Source organism: Eurosta solidaginis, chromosome 1 (assembly GCF_040869045.1).
Source record: "Eurosta solidaginis isolate ZX-2024a chromosome 1, ASM4086904v1, whole genome shotgun sequence".
Lineage (NCBI taxonomy): Eukaryota > Metazoa > Arthropoda > Insecta > Diptera > Tephritidae > Eurosta > Eurosta solidaginis.
In genome coordinates, this window is record NC_090319.1 from 313,667,923 (window position 1) to 313,690,499 (window position 22,577).

At 35.7% G+C, this 22,577-nt stretch overlaps 1 protein-coding gene across 1 annotated transcript in view; it reads left to right on the top strand.

Annotated features, from left to right (window-relative positions):
- The first annotated feature begins 998 nt into the window (after window positions 1-998).
- The window catches only part of Mur89F (Mucin related 89F), a 411,681-nt gene continuing 390,102 nt past the window's right edge, over window positions 999-22,577 (top strand). Inside the window, exon 1 of the mRNA XM_067761541.1 lies at window positions 999-1,040. The gene's annotated coding sequence lies outside the window, so the exon portion shown is untranslated. The remainder of the gene's footprint in view (window positions 1,041-22,577) is intronic.

The window sequence follows — 22,577 nt, forward strand, 5'->3', positions numbered from 1 at the left end:
AATTTATTGTCTATCAAGGCCTTGAGTTCAACCACAGTGCGATCGAGGGTGGTCTGGAAATGCCTGACCTCGCTTGCGATTGCATCGAACTATTAATTAAAATTATCTGGGCCCCGGGCCATAGTGATATCCCGAGCAACTCTTAAGGGGATGTCTTAGCCCGCATCGGTACAACTGAACCGGATGAAAATGGCTGTAGAGATTTCGGGATTCCCCTGGCTACCTGTGATTTGCTCCTCCATAGCTGGTCCTCGAGTCAGTTCAGCAAAAGTTGGGCGCACACTACCTTTTGCACCGTAGCAAGTTCTTTCTGGCCCTAAGTGGATGGCAGGAGGTCTGTCGAAATAATTGGGTTCACTAAGGCTCACCTATCAATAGCCATTGAGGTTTTGACAGGACACTGTCTCAAAGGGTATACATGCGGTACGTCTCAATATACAGGAAACTCCATCCTGTTGCAGCTGTATGGAGACTTATGAGGTGGCATCATCAAATCGCTTTATGATTGATTTCCCAGCTTTTGCCAGAACTAGGCGAACTCGGTCGCCACTCACTTGGATCTCCCGAGGATTTATAATTGAAAAGAAATATACATACGTAAGACAGAGCTGGAAATTAAGTAGAATTCACACAATTTAAACATTTCAGTATTTAAAAACAAACTAACGATAGCATTATCGAAAACTCTCGTATGCTTAAAAACGTCCAAAAATGTAGGACATGTGTCGCAATACGTAATTTGATCACGGTACCAAAAGTCCAAAACTGGAAATTGTCGATAGCACTTAAAATTTAAGACTATTGAAGCTTTTGATAGTCTATCCATTTTTTCTAGCTCTAATAAAAGATAGTTTGTCAAGATATAAAAAAGTTTGCACATTTCTCCTACTAATAATTAAAACACAGTTAACTCACAGTTGAAACGAAGTACTTAGTTTTAATGTCCATAAATTAATCGCAACAAAAGTAATTTAATTATTCTTTATTTTATACTTCCAGTGGTGTATACATCATTTTCGGATCAGGCAAAATTAATTTCGGTAAGTAGCTTTCAATTAAAAAAAATTAAAACATATATCTAAAATGCTTATAAACAGTGCTGCTCAATTTTTTTTATATGGAAGTGCAAATCATAATACATGTATAAAAAAAATTGTATGTGCACTGAAATATTTTTTGTATTAAAAAAAAAAAAATAAACTTAAAAAATTACAAAATTAAAAAGTTGTAGATTTGGTTTCAAGTTACAAAATGTCTACTTAAAATATTACATAAATGGTTATATCATCCACGTGCAAGAGCCAATAAATTTAATTATAAAGTCACGAAAAATTACATTGACCTATAGCCTCAGTTTTTGTAGAAACATATTTTATATATATTGTGTGAATTTGGTTTTCAATAATTATACTAAAATTTAGTGTGGAGATTTTCGCGAATTTTGCGTTGGAAATTGAGTTTGATAACTTTCGAAATGCTTAATTAAAGGGCTCCGCGCGGTTTGTTTAAATTTTGTGTTAAAATTTACATATATTGGCAACAGAGATTACGGAGGTGCTGAAATACCGCCTGAATTTAATAAAATGTTTATAAAAGTACATGATAGGCATGGTTGCGTAATATTTCCCCCCACTATCACTCAAAAAATGTCTCATAACCACGAAAAATAACATACCGAAACTAACCCGTAAGAGAATCTCTAGTTCAAAACTAGTGCACTTCTACTGTATTCTGAACCACTAATAGTTCGCCATCTATATATCTCTTTTACATGCTTTCAACTAGCAAATTTAAAATTGCGATGTCCTAGGCGGTAGAAAATTTCCCCGCAAATATATACAATTTCCACTTTAGAAGTAGTTCTTTATTGGCACTTTTAGAATAGTACCGAACTAGTGTAAAATTTTACATCTGATTTCTATTTCTTTCTTTGTGAAATTTCGTTGGCCTCGAACCGGAGCGAAATTCTACATGTTGCTTCTAGTATGATATTATCACCTTTTTCGATAGTTCCGGACTTGTGGAGTAGTGTTGAAAAAAAAGCATACTCATATGTAGTCGTAGCTCATTAAAGCTGGTAGTAGTTTTCTGTTGGTGGCCTATTTTTAAATATATGTTAAATATGAAATATAAAAATCCAAACTGTCGATTTTATAACTGCAAATCTAGCTACTAGCAAAATAGTACTTATTTGGCACTCTAGGTCTTGTTCCGAACCAGAAATTTGTATCACTAGTTACTGACTTCCGTTGAGGATAATTGACTATTATCATCTGAAGTTAGAATAGACTCACTTTTGCTTATATTCTTTGGTCATATGCCCCATATATTTCAACTCTGCTGTCAGTTATCTATTTTATTTTATTTATGAATCAATTTTGATTACGAATTTTTCTCAGTTCTGTCACATTTTTGAATAATTCTTAGTTGTCAAATTGTTAGTGTAAATTTTTTTGTATCATACACAAGTGCCTGAGCTTTATACGGGAGTACTTTTATTTGGCACTTTCATAAGAAATTCCAGCATTGGTAATACGACAAATATTTCCTTTTTTCAGGACCGAAACTATTATTCCTTTTATAATATAATTCCTTGCAAAACTATTAATTTTGGACTTTTAATATATTTGGATCAAGATAAAAATTCTTTTCGGATTTTTATTTTTGAGTCCGACAGAACTAGCCAAACTCGGAGTTTTAAAAACTAAAGTCCGGAAATAAAAGTTAAATCAGGACTTTTATTTTTTAAGGACAAAATAAAAGTCCCGCTTGATAACAAAGAAACGGCTTATCCGAAACAAAAAATTTAAAAAAAATTTTTTTTTTTGCCTTAAAAAATAAAATTCCGTATTTAACTTTTCTTTCCGGACTTTTATTTTTAAAAATCCGAGTTTAACTAGTTCTATCGGACTAAAAGAATAAAAATACAGATTTTACTTTTATATTTGGACTTTTATGGAAAATGTTCGAAAAGTAAAGAGGATGCATGATTCGACATTATATTGCTATAGGGATACCTGGGAACTCGAACATTTTCACCTAGGACAATTTATTGACCTGGACTTTTTCGACTCAGAAAAAAAAATTATTATTTTCCATCCCTGCTTTTTTTACCTTTATATTAAGTCGGTTTCATGTTTGTCCCCTCATTTCCATACGAATTTTTGACCCACGGAAAAGTCTTTTTCAGTAACTTCCCGTTAAGCTAGACACTTGATACTTAGAACATAGTTCAGATCTGAGAGACATTACAATGCAAGTTAAAAAATCCGCTAGGTAGCGCACGGCTCGATATGTACAGAAAATTAATTTTAAAATGAAAATTTTTTGACCGACTTTTAACCAACTTCTCGGTGATCCAGACACTTGAAACTTAGCACATAAATTGCGAGTCGATGGCACTACAATTCGTGGAAAACAAAATTCCGCCAGATGGCAGACGAATCGAGATAAACGAAAATCCCTGAAAAAACGTAGGGAATCTTGCAATCGATTTTTGAGTACCTTCCCTATGAGCTGGAGATATGAAATTTGTGCCGTAAGTAAGAACCCTGTGACAATGCAATATTTTATCAAAAAAATTCCGATAGGTGGCGCATGTATCGAGATATTAGGGAAATTAATTTTAATTTGGGAATATTTCAATCCATTTTTAACTAACTTCCCGGTTACCTAGAAACTGGTAACTTAGCACATAGTTCGAGACCCGGAGATAATACAATTTATAGAAAACGAAGTTCCGCTGGGTTTTGAGTAACTTTCCAGTGAGCTAGAGGCTTAAAACTGAGCCCTGGATCAGAACACGGTGACAATTCAACACTTGATCAAAAAAATGCCGATTGGTGGCGCATGGATTGAGATATTATGAAAATTAATTTTAATTTGGGAATCTTTCAATCCATTTTTAACCAACTTCCCGGTTACTAGAGACTTGTAACTCAGCACATAGTTCGAGACCCTGTGACAAAACAATTTAAAGAAAACAAAATTCCGCTAGGTGGCGCGCTAAGTGAGATAACTACAAATCCTTGAAAAACGAGGGGAATCTTGCAATCGATTTTTGAACAACTTTCCGGTGAGCTGGAGATATGAAACTTGAGCCGTAAGTCAGAACCCGGTGACAATGCAATATTTTATCAAAAAAATTCCGCTAGGTGGCGCATGGATCGAGACATTAATTTTAATTTGGGAATCTTTCAATCCATTTTTAACTAATTTCCCGGTTACCTAGAGACTTGTAACTTAGCACATAGTTCGAGACCCGGTGACAATACAATTTATAGAACACAACGTTCAGCTAGGTAGCGTGCCAATTGAGATAACTACAAATCCCTGAAAACTAAGGAGAACCTTTCAATCGATTGTTGAGTAACTTGCCGGTGAGCTATAGACTTGAAACTTGGGTTGTGGGTCAGAACCCGGTGACAATGCAACATTTAATCAAAAAAATTCGCTAGGTGGCACGCGGATCGAGATAGTAAGAAAACAGGTTTTAATTTGCGAATCTTTCAATCCATATTTAACTAACTTCCCGGTTACCTAGAGACTTGAAACTTGGCACTTAGTTAGAGGCCTGGTGACAATACAACTTATAGAAAAAAAGTTGCGCTAGGTAGCGCGCTAGTCAAGATAACTGCAAATCCCTTAAAAAAGGGGGGGAGGAATTTTGCGATCGATTTTCGAGTAACTTCCCGATGAACTAGAGACACGAAACTTGGGCCGTAAGTCAGAACCCGGTGACAATGCAATATTTTATCAAAAAAATTCCGCTAGGTGGCAGATGGATCAAGATATTGAGAAAATTAATTTTAAATTGGGAATCTTGCAATCGACTTTTAACCAACTTCCTGGATATCTAGATACTTGAAATCTGAAATATAGTTTAAAGCTCGGTGACAGTGCAATGTTTGCTCAAAAAATTTGAGCTACGTAACGCACAAGTCGAACTATTTAGAAGATTAGGCCATATCTTCATGGCTAGCCTCCTAAATGTTGCAGGCGTTATAGAATTCCACCTCGTGCCACCCAACTCAAGGCACGTCCTTGCATACTTTTAGGCGTACGCGACTTTCACCACGATTGTTTTAGACTTTCAGGTGCATGTGAATTTCACCACGATTTTCAGCTCTGCAAATTAAGTAGCTGACAAACGAGGTAGAATTCTCTTGTTATGATGCGTGGGGGAATTCTGTTGTTTCGCTAGTGTTGTCAGCGAAAATTCCACTTATTCTATTAAATCTTGCTATTTTGAACAAATAAATAAAGATCAGAATTTTCACTTAGGAATTTCTTAAATTACTAATCAAATTTGCAATTGCCTTTTGTAGGCAGTACTAAAAAATTGAAAATAAAAAGATGATAAAAATATTTTAAGGACTAACTTTATATAAATGGACCAAAAAATAGAAGGCAATTTTTCCTTTAATACAGACATAGTCTTGTTGAATTTTGACTAAAAAACTTTAGCAATAGCTCTTGTAAAAGAATTTTGGGATTTTAAATTATAAAGGTAGAGTGCGTGTTTAAATTTTATATAATCAATTAGTTAATCTCAAGTACATGGTTTGCCTTAAATTGAAAGATTGCGCTCCACCTTTTTAGTTTTAAATCCCAAAATTCTTTTACAAGAGCTATTGTTAAAGTTTTTTAATCAAAATTCAAAAAGACTATGTCTGTATTAAAGGAAAAATTACCTTCTATTTTTTGGTCCATTTGTTTAAAGGTACTCCTTAACAATTTTTTATCACCCTTTTATTTTTTAATTATTTTATTATATTTGAAGTGTGAATTTTTATCTGTGTTAATGATTCAGGGTAAATCAAAGACAAAAGTGCTACAAGTGTATATGGGTTGAGCAGCCCTGCTTATAAATATTTCAAAGCTGGGGATCAAATGTTTCGAATCAAAAAACTACATTGCTGTACTTTTCCCACTTACGAGTACATCCCTAATATAATACCTAAGTACCAATTTTCATTTATGGGTATTTGATTTCCTTTACAAATAGCTATTTTCAATTTATTTTTCTTTGCACGCATACATTTGGACCTAATTTTTATTTTTTTTTTTTTCAAGAATTTGCACATCATTAGCTTCAAATTACAATAAAAAAGTTAAAACTGCCTGATTGTAAAAAATAATAATAAAATCTCACCTTTAGTTTGCCTTTTTTTGATTTCTGTGAAAAGTACTCAAGATGCACAAAACAATTTTCTTATGACTGCTTTAGCCATTTACTGCAGTGACTTAATAAAACTACAACAATAAAAGGGTTGGTTATAATAAAATCGGTAACAAAAGCAATAGTCAGCCTTAAAGTTTGTTCGTAATAAAAGAAAATGTTTACATTGTAAACAACAAAACTGTGCTCAGATTTCATAATCGTTTTCAGCTGCTTCTAAATTTGTTATTTTTATGTCGGTTGAATGGCGATTTTATTGGTTTACATTCCAAAGATTTCTTCAAGTTTGTTGATTTTGATAATTTTTTTTTAAGTTGATGATAAATGTTGGGCTGTTGGTTTACGTATGCTGTGATTTGTTGTTGATTTAAGAGAATCGTTTGATATCGATAGGCAAGGAAGGACAAAAAATTAATAGAAAGGTAAATTTGATTTAACAAAAAAAACCAAATAAAATTCGCTCAACCATATCTGTATGCTGAAGTTGGTTTCGTTTTTCAATCCTCTAATTACTCTATTATATGGAAAATGTTTAGGGAGGCCCCTCACCAGCTAAACTTGCTAACCAAAGAGATTTCCATACTTATCCTATCCCTCTTTAATCCCGATCTCACGGCCAATCACATATTGACTTAGAATTCGTAAAATTCCATGTACACCCAGATAAGTCTCGAACATGCAAACGCTGTTGCTGGAGGCGAACGGTTCATTGTGCTAATTGACACTGCAAAAACTATACGATAATAGCCAATTTTGATGTCCTTATATGGATTGGAATGATCCCTTTTATTTTAGCATGTCCTTTGGAGAGACCAACTTTACCTGTTATACCTGGTAGTATGCTTTATACCCTTACTGGTACTGTCGTTCGAGATCCATTTTCTACTGTTCCACACGTCGTGTTTGTACCCCTACGGGTAGTATCGCACAGGTTCTCTTCGTATTGCTTCGAGTATTGACGGAAACCATTTCTTTGTTCGCCTATTAGTACTGTCAGACAAGTCTTTTTTGATCGACTATAGGTATTGTCGGAAAAGTTGCTCACCCACGGGTACTGTCGGACAAGTCCTCCTTCCACACGTACGTAAATTCTTACCGATTTTATCCTTTTTTGAAACACTAGTATAATATTTTTAATTTTTTTGGCCATGTAGAAAAATAAAAATAAAACAAATGCCCCGGTTCATTCAACAGGTTTAAAGGAATCGAGATAGATATAGACTTCCCTATATCAAATTCATCATTATCGCTAAAAGTTTCATTGAGCCATGTCCGTCCGTTCGCAATTCCGTTAACACGATAAATTGAGTAAATATTGAGATATCTTCACCAAATTTGGTACACGAGCTTGTCTGGAATATGCCGGTATTAAAAATGAGTGAAATTGGATTATAGCCACGCCCACTTTTTATATATATAACATTTTGGAAAACACAAAAAACTGATTGTTTAGTAAATAATACACCTAGAATGCTGAAAGTTGACCTTGCTAAAAATTAAAAAAAAAAATTTGTTTAATGGGCGTGGCACCGCAGAGAGGTTGCCTTTACTATAAGTAATGCTTTGAAGAAAAATCAACGAAATCGGATAAGGACCACGCCCACTTTTATATAAAAATTTTTAAAAGGGGCGTGGACGAATAATATAAGCTATATCTTTGCAAAAAAGTGCTTTATATCAATGGTATTTCATTCCCCAAGTAGATTTATAACAATAAATAGCAAAAACTTCAAATATGAAAAAATGGGCACGGCACCACACCTTTATGACTAAGCAATTTTCTATGTTTCGGGAGTCATAACTCGAAGAAAAATTTACGGATCGTAAAAAAGGGGTACACAAATTTTCCCTATAGTGGAAAATATTTCAAGTAAAAATGACGGGATCGATTAAATACGACGACAACTTAGATATGAAACAAGTTTAAAAGGGTCGTAGACTAGAATAATAAGCTTTAATTTAGCAAAAATAGTTTTGAATCAATGATATTTCACTTATAAAGCTTTATTGTGAGAGGAAATGGGGAGACATTTTTTTAAACGGGCGGTGCCACGTGTTATGTAGAAAAGTAATGAAATGAAATATGCAGCTGAAGCTCACGCTGAGTATATAATGTTCGGTTACACCTGAACTTAGCCGCTTATACTTTTTGTTATAATTTACTACTTACATTTCAAACTGACTTACCTCAGCTGAGCCCAGAAGAAACCAGAGGGCATTAATTATGCCCCAATGTAGACAAAAGAGATCAATCAGAGACCACCCTTTTTTTGGAATACCGGTCTGATTTTTCGCACTTGATTTATCGAAGGCCATGGAAATAGTCAACCTCGTCACGTCTTCTTAAGACTGAAAACTTTCGCATATTCCTAAAAGCTTTAAGAGGTTATGCAATGCATTTCATCAAAACTGAGATTAAACATAGCCAAGATTTTTATAAGATCGCACGAGTCCCCAGGATATAGTATTCGGCCATCATATTGTATTCAGTTCGCCTTGCATAAGACGGGCAATAGTTTTGAATCATCATAAACTACTGTACTGCACATGCAAAACTGCGAATTAGCACCGGTATGTTATTGTAATGTCGTTGCTGTGTTAGCAGTGCTTCGTCCCATCCAACTTGCAGTTCCAACAAGGGTGGACCAGAGAGGAAGTGGTGTTAGACGTATTGGTTCCACATTGCAATTTTTACCGTGCGATGCATAGATGGGTACCCGGGTACCTTTTGCATATTCAAAAGTCATTTTTATATAACCTACAAATAGAAACGAGTTAAAATTTTGTGGCATCGTATGGGAATAAGTTTTCTAAAAAAGGAGAAACAATTTTTTCAAATATACTTTCATAAAGATGGTTTTTTAATAAATTAGTTTTTATTACTAGTTCTCATGGCTGGAATACCCAGGTACCACTAGTAGTTCTCACGTATGAACTGCCTTGTGGTAGAAGAGAAATTATTCATGAACAGGACGGTTAAAAATGGTTGGTGTCATGTTGGGTCACGTTAAAAGCAGGACATATATTGTCTATGTCTTGGTTGATTGGATAGATACTCGTAAGAGTTTAACCTATTACAGTATTCAGATCGAAGTTATGCTAGAGTGAGGTGCGTCTTCCTGAAGAGGCTGCTTTCCTCTACTGCGCGGTCAGGGTAAAGTGGAAGTAAGGCTCTTAAGGCCAAATCAGCCATAGAACGTGAACACCCGATATACTTATTATAATGAATTACCTATCATAATGAAAAACTTAAGAGACTTGGTTAGTGAGCTGGTACTTCGTTGAATATCTCCACCCCCTTTTGTGATAAAACTTTGGCGGAATAAACTTGCGTTATTGATAGCTCCCGAAAGAATCAGGTCATTCAACAGAAAAAATCCGAGATAAGCGGAGGTTCGATTAGAGGAAACTCGTTCTTCACTTACTTAATAATGTGGTGGCAACATCAGGAATTCCGTCTCTTACAGGCCACTAAATTTTGCGCTGTCGGTAGAGCTGCTTTTAAGTCGTGGCTACCCTGTTATTATGAAGTTGAACGGGTCTTAAACCGCTCTGATAAGATTGAATTAGTTCGCAGTTTTAAGGGTTGTTTTATGAGATATTAAAAAGTTTGATTCCTCGCACTTGGAGCTATTCATACCTTACCATGCTCCTGTGGAAAGTTGGAATGGAAACTCAGTCGTCTAGGATTTGAGTATAGAGGTCGTTGATCATTGCCTTTGTACAACTGTTATAAGGTCCCTATTAATGTTCCTACTGTACTTTGATTCGATTTTTAAAACTTCTGCAAATTCACTTACATATATTCTTGTTGAGGTTAGAAGCTCACATAGACCGAATGAGTCTATGTCCTATCTTTTTAATGACATGAGTAGCTTTGCGAGTCTAAGGCTATAAGGATTACACATAATCTTCAACACCTTACACATGATTTAGGACAATTTTCTTATAGGGCTCGAAAGCATTCCTATCAGCCATTAGCCGAATTTCCTAACAGTTTCGGCTATAAGTTTCTTGTTTATAACTTATAGTCTCTTTTCCCTCTTTCCTTTAAAGAACGTTCACGTACTCTATACGCTGTTGCCTCCATAATAGCGTGTAGTTAGAGTGGCACTCTACAATTTATTTATATTCGTATAGCGACAAAGACACTACCCGAGGTTTCGGGGTGCATTAAAGGTGTTAAGGATTCTTGTTCGAATTTTAATCCGAGATGTGCATTTAACTAGCAGAATTAAGGTATTAGCCCAAAGATCACGGGAATAATTTGATATGACCGTATTGAACCTTACGGAGCTTCTCATCCAGTCCTATTCGCCTCATGTAGCTGAGGTTGACAATTCAATTGGGGAAACTATAAAATGTGCCGGTATTCCCTTGATTTCATACTTCTTGCACTTCTCATCATATCAATTGTTCGTTTGGTCTCATTGGAACCCTGTAAAATCCGCACCGGCAGTACTTAGTGCAAAACGAGCCACTGCTCACCGGTCAGTCTTATATGGATTGGTGGCCAAAAATACTTCCAGTAGAGATATCAACGTGAAACTTTGGTCACGGCTTTACAAATATGTGACAATTATTTGTTCTTAAAATTGGTGCGGGTGATACCATCATACCGACCCACAACCACCCACTTTCACCGCATGTATACAAAAAACAAAGAAGGAAATGATCTTTTTAAATTTCTATCGCAAATACAAAGTTAAATAGGATTAAATAAAGTTCTTAAAAGATCTTGCATACATAACAATAACAAAACAACAAACACACACAAAAGTTTACATTTGCATATCGTCGATTGGATAAAATAATGTCGTAAGTTACATGTGAGCTTATATAACATACGACAAAAATTTATCAGGGTGACGCTATCAGAAAACTGACGCACAACATAGTTAGTGGCAGAAAGTGGCAACTGGTATTAACACTATATAATTTCAAAACTTTGGCTAATAACAAGGTATAAGTCCCAACATGATGATCGGAGAGAAACTCAACTAAAACCTTAGCTGATATTGAAATATTTGTGCAAAGAAACACTAATAAAGGCACTGGAGAAATTTAAAAAAAAACGTAAAAACACAACAAGCTGAAGACACTAAAATTATTTCGAAATAAAGTAAATACCTTTGACTTCAACAGTTATTTTTATTTATTTCAATACAATGATATTTGATGTATTTTTAAATAGCTTAAACTTGCACTTTATTTTTAACTTGCTCACACTGCAAAAGCCAACTAATACAATAACCTCACTTTTGAAGATATTCTTGAAGAGTACAGTTCGAATACAACAAAAACAAATATACCTTTTAAAAGGCTGTTCTAATAGGAGATACCAACGACACATTTGGTGACAAACTTTTCACTTTGATTTTTCTATTTTTGACCAATGGAACCTTACAAATACTCAGTTTCTACCAAATTTAATATCAAACATTTCACTTAGGATTCCATTTACCTTTATCAAGCTTTTTAAGTATCGCGCTCATTGAAATACTAATTTGGTTGTTATCAGCAATATAAATTTTATTCGTGCAATTCTCACTAGAGGTTTACGCCGGGCACCTAATCGACAGCGGTGACGTAGGTTCTATTATATACCGGCGGCGGCGTGGCTGGCGCGCCGGCAAGGTGACGGCGTAAACCTCTGAGTTGAATGGCTGAACTTCAGAGTATCACATTGTCCACAACTAATGAATATGGAAACATACTGCTGACGTCAATGGTATGTTTGACGATCTGGACGATCTGGAACAATATCATCAACTTGCGGATGAGTATCTGGGAGTTTTGTAAAACGAATATTTAAACAAAATAATATTTGGAAAGATTTTGTTTATATATATTTAAGAAAGTCGACGTTTCGGCCATTTCGGAAAGATCCGTGTGTTTGCTTCAAAATCTCGTGGATCGTTCAAAAAATTTCGGGAGTAGCTCCTTGCGCAGAGAGGGAGAAATACTTAAAATGGTCACACTTTTGTAGCGTATATTCACTGAAGCAGATGTTCTGGGCGAACTCTAATGCCCGTCGTCGCCACGATACATTTAAATCATTTGCGGCTACATGCTGGTCACGCCAAAAGGCGACTTACAGTTGCTATCAATTATCTACTTATAGTCATGACTCGTGGCAGAGTTTTAATGATTAGCATCAATGCTGGCTTATTGCTGATCGCGCCAAAGGGCGCCTTCAGTTTTTTCGGCTGTTTTTAAGAGCTACAATTCCCGACGTGCGAACAAGCAGCAATCCCGACCACCAGTCTCTACCACGCATCCTGGCCCTTATACCATATGCCAGCACAGAAACCATAGGACTGCGACTTCGAACTCATACCTTCGTCGACGTCACTTTCCTAGAAGCTCTAGATTTAGCCCCGAACACTTTCTGACGTATACTTTTGTCGCGCTATGCCTCCGAGTTACACCAAAAAAAAAAAAAAAACACACCTTGAAACGTGAGGGAGTAACTATTCGGTCAAGGATGCCGCCCTCGAAATCATAAGCAGTCTAAGTGGATATTATTACGTAACTCATGGGAGAAAATCATATAATCCTTGGCGCATCTATATAATTTAAACTTTACAAGGACCGTGGATAAAAGTTTAAAAACGTAGACCAAAATTTGCAGACGTTTGTGTTCGATACATTGAACTCAATAGTCTTCGTTTCCGGCCTTATGATATAAGAGCACATTATGTATGACCGCCTTCAGTTTTCAGACAAGTTCGACTATCCTCTACGTTAGGGTAGTAGAACACCCGGTAATTTGTTCGACTGTTTGGAGAAAGCTTTTGTTTCACCGCTTTGAGTGTTCTTGCGAAGGACAAAGCCTAACCTGGTTTAAAAATGTGTCCACGTATTCACATTTGTAACAGGAGCCATCACATGTAAACATGGTTGATAGGCTATATCCAATGTGATTTACTACTAAGTTGGTGATAGGGTAATTTGCTTTTTTAACAACTTCAGGAAAATATGTTCGACTTGGGACATTTTATTTAAATTTATTGTACTCTATTAACTTTTTGAAAAAAGTATGCGAAATGAGCATTTAAGCTTATTATATAACTTTTCTTTAAGTGTTTTGTTTTAATAATTTGGTGAATTCGGTGTTACGAAATCCGTGTTAAGCTGGCATTGAAATCGCCTGTTTCCTCAAATAACTTTTGAACCGTCAGAAAGTGTTAAATTTCGCAACTGGATTTTTATAACTGGTAGTGATGCGCATCCCTTGATACCTCTTTCGACCATATCGGACCAGAGATGAACAATAAATGGCCTAGACTTAAAAGAGTAGAAAATATAGTAACGCGCCGAACGCCGCCGCGCTGTTATTTTTGACATTCGGCGGCGGCGTGCGAAAAACTTCGCAAATCGGCGGCGGCAGCGGCGTTTATCGGCGGCGTATATCTCTAATTATCACATCTTTCCTATTTCAATAAAATCATTCTCTACGAAATAGGAAAACAGAAATAATGGAAAACCATTAAAATCAAAAGAAATGCATGAATTAAAAATAAAACCAATCAATGAAATAAAAATTCGACTAAAAGAAACTAAGCAATAATCACGTATTGACAGAGTTGTTATTGTTGTACGCATTGCATTAACTAATTTATTGGTTTGTGGTAAGCGACGCACGTCGACATAGAGCGCTGGTAACCAGCACCGTTGCAACACCAATCAGCAATAAGTGACAGGGGAAAAAACACAAAAAAAAAAAACAAAAAACAAAACATTCCGCCGTCAGCAATGCAGAAGTGTCGAAGCAGAAGAATGAACAAGAAAAAAACCACAACACAGAAAAAAAGAACTAAAGTGAGGCATACAAAAGTGAAAACAAGAATAAAGGAGGGCATACAAGAAGACGGACGCAATGAAGACGCAGAACAAATTGGCTGGAAGAACCGAAGACGTTGCTTGGCAAGAGTTTAACGGCACTCAAGCGGCAACCAACGAAGCGGATGCACTTTGCTCAAGGTCGTTGTTGTAATTCGTACGCTCACTTTGACCAATACAACGGTGCGGGGAAAAAAGTATGAAAGCAATATGCGCCAGCAAAATAAAATCAGGTTTGAGGTAGATTATGGTTTGTAGTTTGACGGTCTATATGGTAGATATGGCAGTGAACCACAGCAGTGTAATAAATTCATGAAATGCACAACAACAACACAACCTTTAATATATGTAGGCATAGCTATCGCTTTCGATCTATTTTTCAATGAGCTAATGTATATAAAAATTCTTAAGTTTACACTGTGAAAGAATCCCGCAGGAGTTCGTTGATGGAGTGAGAGAGTTTTTTTTTTAAAAAAGAACAAACTGGGCTGTGAGGCATATTGCGAATAAGACGTGCGATGATGAGGCATAGATTTGACGTTGTATTTACTGCAAATAACTAAAAATGCTTTGAAGATTGGAAAACTAGGGAAAGAACATCAATTTTGGTTTTTTTTTTCAATTATCTGTCAAGTGAAACGTGACAAAGCCACAAGCATGCGGTTGAAAATTATATACAAACTACCGATTATGGGCGTGCTGTGTGTGGAGCTCAACTGGCCGCCGGTAATTGTGGTTAATTGGCCATTGGTGAAGTTTATTGGCTTAATTGGCTACCACTTTGAAATAGGCTAAAAAAAAAAAAACTTTACAAAAAATATACGAAGTCTAGAAAGGATAGTGCTTCAGAGACTACAGTAAACTAAATATATTTTGAGAAATCGCAACTTGCACTTCAAAATGATCCAGTCAACTGCCAATACACACAGTAAATTCTTTTAAATCCTCTTATTACACAAAAGCGTTAACGCAAGCTACACATTGACTTTCAATTGCGTGGCACTTTCTAAAAGCACAGTTAAACATAAATTGGCCAGCATAATGTAATTCAATCACGGAAATTTAAATAGATAGAATGCTAAGTGTTGAGAATTGCATTGCTACCATTGGTCCATTATATCGCACTGCAGCCCACCCAGGTCAACTTTCCGAGGCTGGTAGTTCCCTTAGATCGTGGGCGTGCAAGTGGGAATGCTCTGGCAAAGGCAATTTCAAACAAGACCTGAGATGTCGTCGCATTTACACGTTTATTTGTCTAATTTCAGCTTGTGGCTATTGAGACTGCAATGTGCTGTAGTTAAGAGCACCTGTTAAAATACTTAGATTATTTTGTGAAAGGCCTATGATTGCCCTATAGAGATTAGTTCTATATACTCTCAACAGTAACATTGATTGCCTTGAGGCTGGGGCATGTCCAGACTATACGTCCGCTCATATGCCCTCACTCCTCTATGGCCTATATCGCGGGTTTCTGGTTAGTTCAGCTTTTGCACACACTCCAAAACAAGTGCAGATTTTTATTTCGAGCACCGAACTGTCGGGTACTCTCACAGAGATACTAATATTCTGGCTCTGGACTCGAAGAAACCAGCTCCAGTCCCCCTGGACAATTTGAGTTATTTTTGTACGTCATACAATTTGTGTAGGAATAGGAATAGGGATAGGATTTGAAATAGGAATAGGATTAAGTGGGAAAGGAATAAGAATAAGAATAGAAATAGTATTGAGAAAGGGAATAGAAATATGAATAGGACTAGAAACGGTAATATGATTATTAGGAATAGGAATAGCATCAGAAATAAGAATAGGATTAGGGGTAGAAATGGGAATATGAATAGGGCTAGGAACAGTAATATTATTAGGAATAGGAATAACATCAGGAATAGGAATAGGAATAACATCAGGAAAAGGACTAGGAATAGGAATACAAATAGGAATAGGAATAGGAATAGGAATGGGACTAGGATTAGGAATAGGAATAGGGATAGGATTTGAAATAGGAATAGGATTAAGTGGGAATAGGAATAAGAATAGGAATAGAAATAGTATTGAGAAAGGGAATAGAAATATGAATAGGACTAGTAACGGTAATATGATTAATAGTAATAGGAAAAGCATCAGATATAGGAATAGGATTAGGGGTAGGAATGGGAATAGGAATAGGGCTAGGAACAGTAATATTATTAGGAATAGGAATAACATCAGGAATAGGAATAGGAATAGGAATAGGAATATAAATAGGAATAGGAATGGGACTAGGAATAGGAATACAAGTAGGAATAGAAATAGGATTAGGGATAGGAATGGGAATAGGAATGGGGCTAGGAACAGTAATATTATTAAGAAGAGGAATAACATCAGGAATAGGTATAGGGATAGGAATAGGACTAGGAATAGGGCTAGGAATAAGAATAGGAATAGGAATGGGAATAGGATTAGGAATATGAATAGGAATAGGATTTGTAATAGGAATAGGATTAAGTGGAAATGGAATGAGAATAGGAACAAAAATAGTATTGGGAAAGGGAATATAAATATGAATAGGACTAGAAGCAGTAATATGATTAATAGGAATAGGAATAGCCTCAGAAATAGGAATAGGATTAGGGGTAGGAATGGGAATAGGAATAGGGCTAGGAACAGTAATATTATTATGAATAGGAATAACATCGGGAATAGGGATAGGGATAGGACTAGGAATAGGAATACAAATAGGAATAGAAATAGGAGTGGGACTAGGAATAGGAATAGAAATAGAAATAGGATTAGAAATAGGAATGGGAATAGGAATAGGCCTAGGAACACTAATATTATTAGGAAGAGGAATAACATCAGGAATAGGTATAGGGATAGGTATAGGAATAGGACTAGGAATAGGAATAGAAACAGGAATACGAATGGGAATAGGACTGGGAAGAGTAATAGGAATAAAAATAGGAATATGAATGGGAATAAGAATAGGAATAAATAAAAAAAATAAAAATCAAAATTTTAGTAAAAAAAATAAATGTAAGGCGCGATAACCTCCGAAGAGATCTAAGGCCGAGCTTCTCTTCCAATTTGCGTCGTGCTCCTCTTGATTTTGCCTACAAATTGGCCGGACGGGACCGTAGATGTTTTCTGCCGACTCCGAACAGCATCTGCAAGGCAGATGAGTTTTCACTGAGAGCTTTTCATGACAGAAATACACCCGGAGCGCTTGCCAAACACTGCCGAGGGCCGACCCCGCTTAGAAAAATTTTGATGTTGCATTGCCCGGCAGTTGAACCCAGGGCATACGGTGTGATAGGCGGAGCACGCTACCATCACACCACGGTGGCCGCTTAGGAATAGGAAAAGGGATGCGAATAAGAAAAGGAAAAGAATAGCAATAGCAATAGGAATAGGAAAAGGAAAAGGAATAGGAATAGTAATATGACTAGGAATAGGAATAGGAATAGGAACAGGAATAGGAATAGGAATAGGAATAGGAATGGGAATAGGAATAGGAATAGAAATAGGAATAGGAATAATAATAGGATCAGGAATAAAAATAGGAATAGGAATAGGAATAGGAATAGGTATAGGAATATGAATAGGAATACGGATATGAATAGGAATAGAAATACGAATAGAAATAGGATTAGGATTAGGAATAGGAATACCATCAGGAATAGGAATAAAAATAAGAATAGGAATGGGACTATGAATAGGAATATGAACAGAAAAGGAATAGGATTAGAAATAGGAATAATAGTATTAGGAGTTGGAAAATCAGGATGAAAAAGAAAGGAAAAAGTTAGAAAGCGAACAGGAAACAACTAAGGAAGGTTAAGTTCGGGTGTAACCGAACATTACATACTCAGTTGAGAGCTATGGTGACAACATAAGGGAAAATAACCATGTAGGAAAATGAACCGAAGGAAACCCTGGAATGTGTTTGTATGACATGTGTATCAAATGAAAGGCATTAAAGAGTATTTTATGAGGGAGTGGGCCATAGTTCTATAGGTGGACGCCATTTACGGATATAGCCATAAAGGTGGATCAGGGTTGACTCTAGAATGCGTTTGTACGATATGGGTATCAAATGAAAGGTATCAATGAGTATTTTAAAAGAGCGTGGACCTAAGTTCTATAGATGGACGCCTTTTCGGGATATCGCCGTAAAGATGGACCAGGGGTGACTCTAGAATTTGTTTGTACGATATGGGTACCAAATTAAAGGTATTAATGAGAGTTTAAAAGGGAGTGGTGGTAGTTGTATATGTGAAGGCGTTTTCCAGATATCGACCAAAATGTGGATCAGCGTGACCCAGAACATCATCTGTTGGATGCCGCTAATTTATTTATATATGTAATACCTGCCAAGATTTTAAGGGTTTTTTATTTCGCCCTGCAGAACTTTTTCATTTTCTTCTACTTAATATGGTAGGTGTAACAACTATTTTATAAAGTTTTTTCTAAAGTTATATTTCGCGTCAATAAAACAATCCAATTACCTTACCATATTTCATCCCTTTTTTCGTATTTGATATAGAATTATGGCATTTTTTTCATTTTTCGTAATTTTCGATATCGAAAAAGTGGGCGTGGTCATAGTCGGATTTCGTTCATTTTTCATACCAAGATAAAGTGAGTTCAGATAAGTACGTGAACTGAGTTTAGTAAAGATATATCGATTTTTGCTCAAGTTATCGTGTTAACGGCCATGCGGAAGGACAGACGGACGACTGTGTATAAAAACTGGGCGTGACATCAACCGATTTCGCCCATTTTCACAGAAAAAAGTTAGCGCCATAAAATCTATGCCCTTACCAAATTTCAAAAGGATTGGTTAATTTTTGTTCGACTTATGGCGTTAAAAGTATCCTAGACAAATTAAATGAAAAAGGGCGGAGCCACGCCCATTTTGAAATTTTCTTTTATTTTTGTATTTGGTTGCACCATATCATTACTGGAGTTGAATCTTGACATAATTTACTTATATACTGTAAAGATATTAAATTTTTTGTTAAAATTTTACTTTAAAAAAATTTTTTTTAAAAGTGGGCGTGGTCCTTCTCCGATTTTGTTAATTTTTATTAAGCGTGCATATAGTAATAAGAGTAACGTTCCTGCCAAATTTCATCATGATATCTTCAACGACTGCCAAATTACAGCTTGCAAAAATTTTAAATTACCTTCTTTTAAAAGTGGGCGGTGCCACGCCCATTGTCCAAAATTTTACTTATTTTCAATTCTGCGTCATAAGTTCTACCCACCTACCAAGTTTCGTCGCTTTATCGGTCTTTTGTAATGAATTATCGCACTTTTTCGGTTTTTCGAAATTTTCGATATCGAAAAAGTGGGCGTGGTTATAGTCCGATATCGTTCATTTTAAATACCGATCTGAGATGAGCGCTCAGGAATCTACATACCAAATTTCATCAAGATACCTCAAAATTTACTCAAGTTATCGTGTTAATGGACGGACGGACATGGCTCAGTCAACTTTTTTTTTCGATCCTGATTATTTTGATATATGGAAGTCTATATCTATCTCGATTCCTTTATACATGTACAACCAACCGTTATCCAATCAAACTTAATATACTCTGTGAGCTCTGCTCAACTGAGTATAAAAAGAAAGCGTAAAAGTATGGTGAAGAAGCGCAGGAAGAGTAAGTGAAAAGAAAAGAGAAAGTGAAAAGAGGGGTGTAGAACTCGGATGAAGATGAGTGAGGAGGAGGGAAGAAGAAGAGCAGGTATTGTGGCCAGTTTCGCAAGATAATCTCCGTCGTCCAAACAGAATAACTAATTCTTGCAGTATTTGAAAGTAGAAAGAGTCCTGCGTATATAATGATACAGGTTAAACTTTCTTCTTTTCTGTTTTCAATTGCTACCTGTAACCGATTTCCATAACACCAATTTCTTTATGGTCCGACCCTGTTGAAATTGCCGGTTTCACAGGACTTTGGTAAAGGTGATCCATGATAATTCATTAGAAATCTCATGTTTTGGATGGGGCTTAGCATTGATGTTAGATGAAGGAGAATAAAGAAGAGTATGAGGAGTAGGAAGAGGAAATGGACAGTTTTCTGGCCAGACTACGCCGCTAGATTTGCCTAGTAAAATATTGGTGACATGTTTCTTATCATCAGAAGGAGGTAGTACATAGGGACAGTTTAACATAATGCCGCAGAGTTAAAAAAATTAGATCCAGAGGATAGTATATATCTAGAGGCTGATGCATAGCCAACTGTACCGTTAGTTTTTATGTAAATATTTTTTGTATAGACACATACACGGTAACTTAGATATTCATACAACGTAAGGAAGATTTAAAATTAGAACGCGTGCAACCACAAAATCCTCAAAAATTTGTTGCATTGAAAATTACAAGCAAATTTCCTAAATAATGTCCTTCACATGCAATATCTAGCATAGATTTCACACGTACTTACTTATACGAATACAACGAGCATGTGTCACAATATTTGGGGTACATAATTTGTCGACAATAATTGCGCTGGAACTTTTGCAAAAATTTAACCAAAATGTCATAAACCACAAGTTGAGACATTTCCGACATTACAGCAGAGCCACAAAAGAAACTGATGAAGTTTTAGGATATACCCTTTATACATGTATTTGTTTGTATGTGTGTGCGTGCCGAAGCGACTATGTTAGCAATAAATAAGCTTAAGAATGCACATATTCTTACAAACTCCATGTGCTCTGGGCTCGCATCCACACAAAACTTAATCGCCACTTCATCATGCAACACGAGCAAGATGGACAGCTGGCCTGCAGATCTGTAATACAAATACAAATACAAATATATCTCTAGATACATATGTGACACAAATTAGGCATAAAATGTTGATGTGACTCCATGCATGCATATCTATGGGAATATGTGATGTGTGTGTTTGTGCGATATGATTTTGGGTATGTAATACTTAAAAGCACTTTTGCACGCACGACTTTGCGACCAACGAGCCAAATAACAGCCAGTCACCAAAAGTGGACACAACCGCAAAATTGTTGTGCAACACTAAAAATTCATCGTTAAAGTTGTTAAGCTGAGTTTTTGTTGTATATACATACATATCGTTGAAAAGAGTGAAAACAATTTTCATATCTGTGACAAAAATGCTTATGTGCGGCAATAAGAGGAACATCAGCAACAACAACAACTATGTTAGTGACACATACAACAAGAACCGCACCAGACGAAAATCCGCAAAAGCTCAAGGATGAATGTATGAAAATAACTATAGCAAGAATAAAGTTAATATTACAGCTGGTTACAAAAAAAAAAAAAATATAGAATAAAAGCTTTATATGATGAACTTCATGGATCCCTTTTATACCCAATTTCTTGTTTTTGAGAAAAATTTAATAAAAAATTAATGACCCTGTAATAAATTACAATGTGGATAATGTTGTCATAAGAAATGGATAATAGGAAAGGAGGGGGAGAAGAAAGGAAAGATTAAAAGTCAAAAGCGAATGTTAACGGTTGATTATCGATGAGTTAGCGGTCTCTTAACGACAGCATATGAGCGCGTTATCAATTTCTTGTCGGCGTTCTATCTCCTTTTTATCGATTTTTTATCAAAGTGTTATCAAACTGCTATCGATATATATTGGAACGATCTTCCATCATCCCTTGTCAAATTTGGTTTCGAGATAAACCGGTTTTGGTGTTGTGCCATCATTAGTGTAACAACGCTGAAACCGTTTTGTCTCGATATCAAATTTGAAGAGAGATGACAGAAAATATTTCCAACATATGTACATGAATTATCCACCCTGTCGCAAAATCAAAATAAATAAAAATGCTATCGATACCAAAGCTTATTAATTTTTTATCGACGATTAATCGGTTTGTTATTGAATATGTATCAATTTATTACGCAAAAGTTTTCTTATATTTATCGAAAAACTATCGTAAAGTTAATTATTATATACTAGATTATTATCGATTTCTCATCGCGTGTAACTAATTTTGTATCGGCATGTTACCGGTTTGCTATATAAAAGTTATTGTATTTGCTATCAAAACTTTATGCGAAAGTTATCAATTACTTTTAAACATATTTTTAATGTGTTATCAAAAAGTTATCGATATGTTACCGTAAAATTATAGTTTTTTTATCGAAAATTTATCGCGATTTTATCAGCAACTTATCAGTTTTTTATCAACAAGCGATCAAATAGTTATCGATTTGCTATCGGACTGTTACAAATTTGTTATCGACGCGATATCTATTTGTTATTGATGACTCATCCGTTTTTTTATGCAATATATACAGATAAAATTTCAATAATCTGTAAACTGTCGATAACAAAGCCGAAAACAAAACAGTAAGAAGTCGATAACAAGTCGATAAATCGACTCTAATTTCGCATCCGATAATAACCCGATATTAAATTATTAACTCCTCAGTTTGGAAAGTTACCTCTGTTGTGATTTAGCTTCAAACCATATGCGAGCTCTCTTTAATTTGAAAACACTAGTTTTCTAGAAGTAAACTGTATGTCTAGACATGGAACTTGACGAGTGCTTGGTAGTCACGCTTTT